The sequence below is a fragment of the Juglans regia genome, chromosome 13 (genome assembly GCF_001411555.2).
Source record: "Juglans regia cultivar Chandler chromosome 13, Walnut 2.0, whole genome shotgun sequence".
Classification (NCBI taxonomy): Eukaryota; Viridiplantae; Streptophyta; class Magnoliopsida; order Fagales; family Juglandaceae; genus Juglans; species Juglans regia.
This window is the reverse complement of record NC_049913.1, coordinates 36,531,490-36,542,496: the sequence shown is the minus strand read 5'-3', so window position 1 is coordinate 36,542,496 and position 11,007 is coordinate 36,531,490. Positions and strand designations below refer to the sequence as shown.

Sequence of the window (11,007 nt, the reverse complement as noted above, 5' to 3'; positions counted from 1 at the left end):
TATCTCATTTGTTGGCCTTAATTAAGTTACAAAACATAATGACACACTTTAACTAGGAACTCCAATTATAACTGTAACTACTTCTTTTGGTATAAGTAAGAAGCTCGCTCACATATGATTGAATCGCACTTTTTCTTAAAATTAGAAATACATTATCATTGTGAGAGATTGATAACTTGGTTACATAAGTTTTTTTTTTTTAAAGAAAAATGACAATATCCCGATTTTATCAATCATTTGGGTATATAAATCGCTTAAATAGTACTTCCTAAATACCCCTTCAAGTGCATTATTAAATATTGATCAATTAAGTGCACTTCCAATATATAAAAGCTATGAGCATTTCCTTTCTTATTATTACTTTTTGTTTTCATGTTTGTCCCATTGTTTATGCATGATCTCTTACATGCATGATGATTGTTAGTCCATAGCCCTCTGATTTCTTTGTATAGAAAGCTCATGATTCAATATTTCCCCCCGAATTACATTCATATCATTTCCGGTTAATAATAGGTGCATAAATTATCTCAAATTTCTTTTGAGATTCATGATATATTAAAAGATAATATTGGGGATTATCTTGCAACATATATGGTGTGTATATATATGATTAAATAATCGAAATGCATGAAATATAATCACTATTGAATACATAGGTTATATTTTCACATAAATATACTACTCCATCTAACTTCACATGATGACTACTTGTGTGATACACATGTACATGATGTATTAAAAAATTGACCAAATAAATCTCTAAATGATAAGGAGATCATTTAGAGAATTTTTAAGTACTAATTAAAAACAAATATTTGGTTCATGAATTAATATTATATATATATATTATTTTGGATCAACCCATATTCAACTTATATATTATTGAATAGACTGAATTTTGGTTCTTGACATCATGATCATGGATGAAAATACTGTCATCATGGACTGGTATTTGTCCCATTTTCACTAACATATATATAGAGACAAAAGCCACTAGATTCCTTCCATGTAACACACGGCAAAAACACATGGCATCCGAACCACTATAATCTTGGGACCCACGTACAGTTAGGGTTACTGTGTCTAGCTGTCAGCATCATAGAGAAGGACATCTTCATCAGAATTGAGTTCTCTCTCCCCTCTCTCTTGGTACGTAGGGTGATCCAATTAATCAAGCCCACAAGAGTCTTCCAAGGACCCCATCCTGCGATTTCTTATATTTTCACTGATGAAACCTTTACTTCCTTGGCATCTTCTTGTGCATTTAGAAGTTTCCCTTGTCTCTTGCGTGGTAACATTTTTTATTTGGCTTAGGATTAAACACATGACTGCATGCATGCACAAGTTCATGTTGATCCAACACGACCAGAAAATAAACTACAAAAATCATTGATTTGCTAAGAAATATGAAACAGATTAAAACTAATACTACTACTACCAAACATTGCATTATTTATTGCATATAATATGCTTTCAAGTACCTCCAGCCAATCCTTTACCCTCCTTTAATTCATTCGTTTCATTTGTCCTTCTACATTCTTTTGGCAATAATTTCTTGGCTGCCAATAGGGTTGATGAAGACTCTTCCTGAATTGTAGCTTTCATTTTGTTAACAAACAATGGTTAGCGGCTGGCCTAGCTAATGCTGATAATGCAGTTTCATTTGGATGTGATTCCCTAACTTTGTGACCGACTTATAATGCATTCTTCCACATGTTATTCAGGAACCCTAAATAATGAATACTTCTTCAAGCTTTTTTGTGTAGTTCATCTCATTATATAGGAGAGGTAGACCCCATATATGGAAATCGATCATATCCTATTATATATTATAAAGTCTATATATATATATTTATTTATTTTTTTGGACATTGATCCTATGCTCATGAATTAGAGAGTAGATTAATTTAAGGATATTTGCATGTTTATATGCCCCCCATGTTTAACCCAATTGCTTCATTCTTTTAATTTCTTTTTTGGATTCCTTTTTCTCCCCCACAACCAATTATTAGGAGCTAATGAAAATCGATATTGGGAAATGGATATATTAGGGGATCCCTTCCATATAGAGAATATTGAAAACAAGTATTGTATGTGAACAACTTAACTTTCATTGAGTATTCGTATACAATTTATAGTTACAAACCGGAGCTATAAAAAGAACATTTACAGGAATAAAAAGAATACAAAGAATACAAAGAATATGCTATACAAATAAATAGCACAATCAGTGCTCTTGTAATGAGCTAGAAATAATGTCTTGAGATCACGCAACGATCAATGTAATCCCATAGTTGGAGGCTGATTATGTGATTGCATTTATACGCCCCCACAAGAATGGTGTACCATCTGTTACGCCAATCTTGGAGCAGAGGAGCTAGAAGCGTGAACAAGAGAGCGGCTTGGTAAGTAGATCGGCCAATTGGTCTTGAGTTTGAACGTGAGCAACCTTCAGAGCTCCACGAGTAACATAGTCACAAACAAAGTGAAGGTCAATAGCAATGTATTTCATGCGTGAGTGCATGATTGGGTTGAGACTGAGGTGAGTGGCACCCACATTGTCGCAAAGCAAAAGGGGAGGTTCTGAGAGAGGAATACCAAGTTCAAGTAGAAGGGACTTGACCCATGCAATCTCAGAGGTAGTAGTTGCTAGGGCCCTGTATTCAGCTTTTGTCAAGGATCGAGCTATTGCCTTTTACTTCCTAGTTCGCCATGATATTAAATTTGAACTAAGGAAGAGAAGATAGGCAATGGTGGAGGTTCGATCATCTTGATTGTCTGCCTAGTCAGAGTCCAAGAAGGCACAAAGTCGAATAAAAGATGATCGTTGAAGCAATATGTCATGCTTAACAATATGCTTCAGGTACCGTAAAAGTCTCTTAGTAGCTTGCCAATGAATAGAACTAGGATTATGCATGAATTGGGCTAGTTTGTTGGCAGCAAAATTGATATCAAGCCTCATGAAAGAGAGGTACTATAAGGCACCGATGATGCGGTGAAACTCTATGCAATCCACTAGAGGAGAGCCATCTCCAAGATGAAGCTTGACACTGGTGGATAGAGGTGTGGTCACAGATTTGGCACCATCCATGTGTGTGCGATCAAGTAGGTCTCGAACGTATTCTTGTTGAGTGAGGAAGAGACCCTTAGTGGTAGGGACTACTTCGATTCCCAAAAAGTAGTGGAGAGGTTGCAGCTCTTTTAAGGAGTATTCAAACCCCAAGTTGAGTTTGATTATTACCTGTAAGGATCAAATCATCGACGTAGACGAGTACATGCATGGTGATTCCCTTAGAATTGTAGATGAAGAGAGAACAATCTGAGGTTGAATTTTTGAATCCCAGTTGAAGCAAGCTTTGATGCAGAGTAGTATACCATGTGTGTGGCGACTGTTTAATGCCATTAAGGGACTTGTGAAGTTTACACACAAAGGAGGGATGAGAAGAGTCTACAAAACCTGCTAGTTGCTTCGTAAACAACGCCTCATCAAGTATCCCATGCAAGAAAGCGTTGTTAACATCAAGTTGAAATAGAGGCCCGTTTTGTTGTAGTGCTAGGGAGAGAACAAGGTGAACAATGCTGAAATACCGGACTGAACGTTTCGCCATAGTCAAGGCCGGGGCGTTGATGAAAACCCTTTGCAATGAGTCAGGCCTTGTACTGTGCGATGCTTCCATCTGGGTTTCGCTTGAGTTGAAAAACCCACTTGTCGCCAACAAGATTTTGAAATGGATGAGGAGGGACAATAGTCCAGGTGCCATGCTGAACCAGGGCAGTAAATTCCTCTGATATTGCCTGTCGCCAATTTGGATCCTTGATAGCTTGAGAAACACACATTGGATCAACTGATGGAGTAACAGGGTGTTTGGTGACCAGATAAAGTTTTTTCGGCCAGTAGATGTTGTTCATGGAGCGTGTGACCATTGGGTGAATGCGCAAGGGAGGTTGATCCTCTAGTGGAGGTGGTGATGAGGAAGTAGTATTTGTAGAGTAAGGGGCAGTGATACTAACCTCGGGTGAAGTGGGATGAACACATGGCATATGCTGCGTAGGGGTGACTGCATGAGGAGGTGATGCATCTTAACCTTGTACTGGAGGAACAGGGGCCACTAAGGTACTCTCGAGGCAAGGACACGATGGACTAGTTGGCATTGGAGGTGAATCGGTTGCATGAAGAGGAAAGGTATCTTCAGCAAAGGTAACATGACGAGAGACATAAGTGTGATTAGTGTCCACGTGAAGACATAAATAAGCACTATGAGAATCTGAGTAGCCAAGGAATACGCATGGGAGGGATTTTGGTTCCATTTTGTGGCTGTCATACAGTTTTAACCAAGGAAAGCAGTGGCATCCAAATGTGCGAAGTTTAAGGTAATTAGGGAGTTGATTGAAGAGTTTTTCTAAAGGACTTATCATGTTTAGGACAGGGGTGGGTAATCTGTTGATTAGGTTGATGGTTGTCTTGAATGCGAAAGTCCAGTAGGTTAATGGCATGTTCACACGGTGGAGGAGAGTTAAGGCAGTCTTGAAAATATGTCGATGGTGTCGTTCAGTAGTGCCGTTTTGTTGCGGCATGTGGGGGGCGGTAGCTAGATGATTAATGCCTTGAAAGTTGAGGAATGCTTTGAGTTTGACAAATTCCCCGTCATTGTCAGTGTACAAGTTTTTAATCTTGTGACTATATTGGCGTTCAAGGAGAGGAACAAGCTGATAGAAAATAGGTACAACATCAGATTTATTTTTTAAAGGAAAGAGCCAGCATTACTTAGTGAAGTGATCAACAAATAATACATAACATTTAAAACCAGTTTTGTCAACAATTGGGGCAGGACCCCATACATCAGCATACAAGTATTCAAGAGGAAGGTGACTTGTGAGTGATGTGGTCGAAAACGAAAGCTTGTGTGATTTATTTATATGGCATGAGACGCAAGTATTGCTGGACTCTTGGAAGACAAAGGAAGAGAAGTGTGACTGAGGAGATGCTGCATGATTTTGAGGGAGGAATGTCCGAGACGATTATGGCATGCATCGAGAGAGACCTATGTTCCAGTAGCAAGAGTCGAGAAGGCTTGCTTATTCGGATTGGCTAGTGCAGGGAATGGATACACACCTTCAATGTAATTACCTCGAAGCAGTTGCACCCCTGTGATCAAATCCTTCACAAGAAATGAGAGTCAAAAAATTCAACAGAGACATGATTCGTTTTGGTGAAGCTGTGAATGGAGATCAGATTTTTTTTTTTTTAATTAAGGGAACACATAAGGTGTTATCAAGGAAGAAAGAACATTTAGGTGCAGAAAAACACATTGAGCCAACGTGAGTAACAAGTAAACATGTGCCATTGCCAATGATAACCTCATCTTGTCCATCATATTCAGAGTGAATGTTGAGGTTGGAGAGATCAGTAGTGATGTTGTGGGAGGCAGCGAAATCCATGAGTCACTTTTTCTCTTGACCACTAGTGGTTGTGCAGTTGACAAGGACATCAGGAGGGCACAGCTTGTTGCATTTCTTGGTTGTGTGCCCATTTTGATCACAGAATTGGCACGTAGGGGTAGGGCGATTGTTGCACTGTTAAGGTTTCTTTGTTGAATTTTAGCGATTGTTGTTCTTGGGAGAGGAATTTCCTTTGCGATAGGAAGCGTTTGCGGTGGCCACCAGTGTTGAGAAGGTGGTTTCTAGACATTTAAGATAGGCTTCATGTCCAAGGAGTAGATCATGAAGTTCTTCTAACGTGAGGGAGGTCTCTCGAGCCAGAATCGGAGGCACAATGTCACGGAACTCAGCGCCAAGTCGATTGAGGACATGAAGGGTAAGAACATCGTTGGTCAAGGGGGTGTCAATGAGAGCAATTTCATCAGCTGTGGCTTTGATGGATTGCAAAAACTCAGAGACTATGTGAGATCCACGTTGATTCAACGTGAGTGTTTCCTTTAGCTGCATCACCCTGGTCAGTGAGCAGTTTGCAAACAGGTGAGCAAGGGTGTCCCATGCTTCTTGGGAGGTGTCAGCCATGGCTATAAGGGGCATGACATTCTTGAACACAGATGAGAAAATCACACTGAGGAGAAGCTTGTCCTGACGGTACCAGTGAAGGTATGTAGGGGACATGGAAGAGGTGTCTGTGCTGGAGGAACTATTGGTATCTCGCGGTGGACTTGGGAGGGAGCCGTCCATGAAACCACGAAGATTCTAACCAATCAAGAGGGAAGTAAAGTGTGCACGCCATAAGGAAAAATTCATGGTTGTGAGCTTGATAGGCAGCTAAGAGGCAATATTGATGGCGATAAGGGAAAAGGTGTGGGTATTTTCTGGGTTGGAGATGGGTGAGGGACCAGAGTTGCTCATGGATGAAGACATGATATGGGCCAAGAAGAAGATTCTCGTTTGAGATTAACGAGCTCTTGATACCATATAGAGAATATTGAAAACAAGTATTGTGTTTGAACAACTTAACTTTCATTGAGTATTCGTATACAATTTATAGTTACAAATCGGAGCTATAAAAGGAACATTTACAAGAATAGAAAGAATACAAAGAATGTGATATACGAGCTATACAAATAAATAGCACGATCAGTGCTCTTGTAATGACGCTAGAAATAATGTCCTGAGATCACGTAATGATCAATGTAATCCCATAGTTGGAGGTTGATTATGTGATTGCATTTATACTCCATTGATAAAGCTAGTATACCATGTTATTGCTATTAATTTCCAGAGTATCCTCTGCTTTCTGGTTCTAGTCTCTTGTTAACAGGTCCTTTTATTCTACTACATATTTAACTTTAATTTGATGTATATTGTTGCCTTTTGTTCTGGTATAGGTTTTATATAAGCATGGTTTTTTATATTTTCTTCTATCCCCCAAGCTTTATGATTTAATATTTATTTCTCCGTCAAAAGTTAGGGTTTATTAATAAAATTTAGATTTTATCCTCTTCTAAAAAAATAAAAATAAAGATAAACATAGTTTTTTCAATAGTTACATAATTTAAATGTAAGATAAGTGATAGGATTTGGAATTGCTGCACTAGCCTCCCTGTTCTATATTTATAACCAAAATAAAACATATATGTTACAATTGAATATACATGATAAGGAAGAGATTGATTTACATAAATCCTATCTAATCTGAAAAAATAAAGAGAAGATAAGATAAAGATAAGAACGTGATCATCCCAACATATTTGAATGTGAAGGTAGTGTTGGTGTTTGAGAAGGACTCTGTTGTTGGGGTAAATCTGTTACTGTTGTAGTGTTTGTTGATGTGGATAAGGATAGTGGTTCATTTACTCTAACATTCCCCTGCAAACTAATGGGGAGTGCACGAACCACCAGTTTGTCCCTAAGAAGTAAAAATTGATCCTTTGTTAAGCCCTTGATGAAGATATCTGCAATCTGAGCTTGAGTGGAAATGAAGCGAAGACTGATATCTTTGCTTAAGACCTTCTCTCTAATGAAGTGGTAATCTATTTCAATAGTTTGGTTCTTGCATGAAAAATGGGATTGGCAACCAATGACAATGCCCCAAGGTTATCACACCAGAAAACTGGTGCCATTGAAAGATAAATATGGAGGTCTTGAAGAAGCATTCTTACCAATAAAGCTCTGCAGTCACCATTGTCATTGATCTATAATCTGATTCAGTGCTCAATTTTGAAACCACAGATTGTTTATTTGCACTCTAGGAAATTAAGCAAGAGCCAAGAAATATTGCATACTTAGTTGTGGATCTACGATCAACCACTAACCCTGCCTAGTCAGATTCACTAAGGGCTCATTTGGATAGTGAGATGATTGTTAGGATTATATTATTTAATATGACATTTGCCAAGAAATAAACTGTGATGAATGCAACCCTTAAGATATCTAAGAACACGTTTGGCAGTCGAAAAATGTTCTGTTGTAAGTGAATGCAAGTAACAACATAGTTGATTGACTGGAAAAGAAATTTCTAGTTTAGCAAGAGTACAGTACTGAAAGGCTCCAACCAATTTTCTACAGGTGGTAACATTATCCATAGGATCCCCTGGGAACTATGAGAGTTTATATCCTGAGGCCATTCAAGCAGTGCATGGCTTGGCACCAGTCATGTGAAATTGATGTAATAAATCAACTATGTACTTAGACTTGGACAAATAAGGACCAGTAGAATCACGATGAACCTTTAAGCCAAGGAAGTAGTGCAAGAAACCTAAATCCTTAACTGCAAGCTCTTGTTTACGAGAACTAATGAAGCTCATAATAAGATTCAAATTAGTACCTATTATAATGATATCATCTACATAAATTAGTAGAAAGATATATATGTACTGAGTGACGATGAAAAATAAACAAAGAATAGTCAACATGAGATTCTATGAAGCCAATATTCTGCAAAGTTTGTGCAAACTTGTGAAACCAAGCTCTAGGGGTCCCTTTAAGCCCACAGAGGGCTTTGTTGAGTTGAAAAACATGATGTGGAAGTTGAGGGTTGTTCCATGTACACTTCTTCAATTGGAGTGCCATGAAGAAAGGCATTAGAGATATCAAACTATAAGAGGGGTCAGTCATAGTGAAAAACAATACTAAGAATCATGTGAATGGTGGAGGGCTTGATAACTGGGTTAAAGGTGTCAGTGTAATCTAAGCCATCTTGTTACTTAAAACCCTTGGCTACAAGTCGAGCTTTGAGTCTCTCAACGGAGCCGTCTGAGTGTTCTTTTACTTTGTATACCCACTTGTTCTTAATGACATTCTGATTAGAGGGTTTTGAACAAAGTGTCCATGTGTTGTTTGCTTGAAGCACTTGGAACTCTTCTGCCAAAGCCTTATGCCATTCAGGTTGCTTAATAGCCTAATGAAATGAAGGAGCAATGGGAATAATAGTGGTTTGTAAGCTACACAAGGGATAACGAGTGTTATACATGTGGTAATCAGAAAAATCTTTTGGTTTAGAAGGGCCAGTACATGATCTTGTAAGCATAGGATGGTTAGAGGGAATCAGAGATGATGTCACAGGAGAGGATGAAAGGTTAGGCAAAATAGAGTAAGGTGAACTATTTTCATGCGCAGATTCAGAGACTATTGGGTTAATAGGAATTGCAACAGGGGAAATATGTGAGGAAGATGAATTCGAAAGAGGATTAAGAGTTGGTACCTCAACAAACATGTTTGGTGCAGGAAGTGCAGATCTTGTTGGTTCATATTCTTGAACAGATGAGCCCTGCAAAGTAGACTTTAAACCAGGAAATTGTGTTTCATCAAAGACTACACTACGACTAAGATAAACCTTATAAGTGAGAGGATCTAAATAACAATAGCCTCTGTGATTAGAACTGTAGCCAATAAAGATACATTTTTTAGATCGGAATTGGAGTTTATGACTATTGTAAGGTCGAAGTCAGGGATAGCAAGCACAACCAAATTTCCTAAAAAGTGAGTAGTCTAGTGTTTTAATTAAAAGCACTTCATATGGTGATTTGTGCTTAAGAACAGCAATTGGTAGGCGATTAATTAGATAGACAGTTGTGATAAAGGAGTCAACCCAATAGTTTAAAGGTAAGTGAGAGTGTGCGAGTAAAGAGATGCTTGTTTCAACCAAATATCTATGTTTTCTCTCTGTAACACCATTTTGTTGGGAGGTACGAGGACATGATATACAATGAAAATACCATTGTGTTGAAGAAAATCCTTAAATTGATTGGAACTGAATTCACCGCCACCGTCAATTTGTAGTGCTTTAATAGATTTATCAAACTATTGTTCAGCAAAACATTTGAATTGTAAGAAATACTTAAAGACATCAGATTTGACATATAGGGGCTACATCCATGTGAATCTAGAAAAATCATCAATAAATGTAACATAAAATTTACAGTCACTTAATGACTAAATGGGAGAACACCAAACATCTGAATGTATTATTTCAAAAGGAAATGTAGACATCCGTGAAGAACTAGAAAAATGGAGAGTCTTGCTTTTGGCTAATTGGCAAGACTCACATACAGAAGATTTATTGATACCACTAGACATGGAGATAAGACACCTAGACTTTAACATTTGTAAGATAGCAATAGTCGGATGACCAAGTTGATGGTGCCAAATGGAAGAATTAGCAAAGACTCAAAGGAAGGCAACATAGGCTTTAGTTTTATTGGATGTAGTTGGAAACTTGATGGGATAAAGACCATTTTTACTGGGCCCTTGTAAAAGAATCCGCCCTGTGAGATTTTCCTTCACAACAAAAAAACTTGGATTTGAGTGCAAACCAACAATCATTATCCTAGCAAAAACGTTGAATGGATAACATATTAGCAGTAGCTTTAGGGCAATGTAAGATATTATTTAAATGAACTTTGGATTGACAAATAGTTGAGGAACTAGTGGATGTGATATACAAACCAGAGCCATTCCCAACTGTGACTTCTTCGCCTCCATTATAAGGTTCAGTGATGGTAAGATTGTTGAGGTCGGCAGTGATGTGTGCATTAGCACCATTGTCTGCAAACCAAGTTTGTTCTTCTCCTGAATTAGACTGTTTAGCAGCCATGGTAGCAAGTTGTGATGGAGGGTGGCGTCCTTGATATGAGAAGTTCATGCAATAGAAACAATCCAGGGCTTGGTGTCCACTTTTGCCACAAATTTGACAAGGAGCATAGTAGCTAGTAAAGAATGTATTATCTGAGTTTTTGTCACCTAAAGCTGCAATGGTCTTTGTAGGGTGGATGGTTTGTTGTGAGTGTTGCTATTTCGGATTCCCATTGTGGCGTTGGGGCTTGTAAGGGCCATTTTTCGTTTTGTGAGAATAGAGTGTAAATGAACCTACATCTTGAGTACTTCCAACATTATAATTAGAAACTAACATTTCATAATTCAATAGCTCAGTTTGAAACTCATCAAATGTAAGGGATGATGTTTAGGTGGCAAAGGAATTAGAAGAGACAAATGCATGATAGGAGGTGTTCAAACCACTGATGATATAGGTGATCAAATCGTCATCATCAACAGGCTTTCCACCAA

General features: G+C 38.1%; 1 pseudogene; it reads right to left on the bottom strand.

Moving 5' to 3' along the window:
• Positions 1-10,871: 10,871 nt before the first annotated feature.
• Positions 10,872-10,996, bottom strand: LOC118344405 (annotated as a pseudogene).
• Positions 10,997-11,007: the final 11 nt, after the last annotated feature.